Below are 1,361 nucleotides of genomic sequence, written 5' to 3' on the forward strand. Positions count from 1 at the left end.
CAGAGAGACTTTGCTTTCCTAGTTGTCCCTGATTTTCAAGCTGATATGTAACTCCAAAATGTTGGATGTTGGTGCATCAATGGCATACTGCATAAGCCCAAACCTCTTATACTACGTTGAACATCGTGAAAGATTTACTGTAAATCATACTTTATGGAAGTTTCCCTAGCAGATGTTTTCTCCATAAAAATTCTCGCATCAGTTATATTAAGTCACCTTGGGGAAATTATGTAAAATACAGGGTGTTTCCGAGGTGGTGTTACAAACTTTCAGGGATGATGGCGAAGGCCACATGTATCAATTTGAGATAAGGAACCCTGGTCCGGAAATGACTGAGTCGAAGTTATAAGCAAAAATAATTGTGTGGAAATGGAATTGTAATTTGGCACCACGTGCCCTACTTCCCTTAACTTTTGGAACAGTCGTGGAAAAATGATATGGGCCGGATGTCTCCTACGTGGGTACTAGGTCCGATACAATCTGTGAGTTGGTCTACTTTTCCCATTGGCTCATCCGTATTCGAAAATCAGGTCTGCTTATTCCGCTCACGTGTACTCCTCCATTTCACTAGGACTGATCGACTGGACACTGCAACTTGTACACATACACTGCTGTCTACAGACGTGCATATCAGGATCGACCATGTTCGTTACACATTACGCTATCTGCATTGCTTTAGTATAGTTTCCTGTCCCCATCCCTCAGACAGCGCATTGAATGGAATACTGTAGGTAGACAACGTAAACAACGTCAGATGAATACAGTATTTGTAAGATGTACAGATAAATACACATAAATAAGGTGTACAGAGGAATGAAATTACCGTCAACGCGGGCTACTTTGACCCTTAAGGTGTTACTTGAACTCAGAAAAAAAAATGTTTACTTACCATTGGACTAACTTAGGTGAAAATATTTGTACAGATGAAAGTTCGCAGAGGAAAAAACCACAACTTTCGACACCAAACTGTTATTTTACATCGACGAAAACAATTTTTTCTTCTGGGTTCAAGTAACACCTTAAGGGTCAAAGTAGCCCACGTTGACGGTATTTCATTTGCACAGAACTATTTTTTGCTTGTAACTTTTGACTCCGTCATTTCCGGACCAGGATTCCTGATCTCAAATTGATGCATGTGCCCTTCGCCATCATCTCTAAAAGGTTGTAATACCATCTCGGAAACACCCTGTATATCAGTGATTGAAATTCCAAGAATAAGAGGTAGGTTCTTATACTTTAGACGAGAATTAACAGAAGTAAAATGAACAAAGAAAAACTGTACAATAAATAAATTTGTTTAGAAAAAAGATGCGTCTATAGGTCAGATGTACGAGTATTACAGTAATTGATAAAGATCTGCA

This window comes from Periplaneta americana, chromosome 17 (assembly GCF_040183065.1).
Source record: "Periplaneta americana isolate PAMFEO1 chromosome 17, P.americana_PAMFEO1_priV1, whole genome shotgun sequence".
Lineage (NCBI taxonomy): Eukaryota > Metazoa > Arthropoda > Insecta > Blattodea > Blattidae > Periplaneta > Periplaneta americana.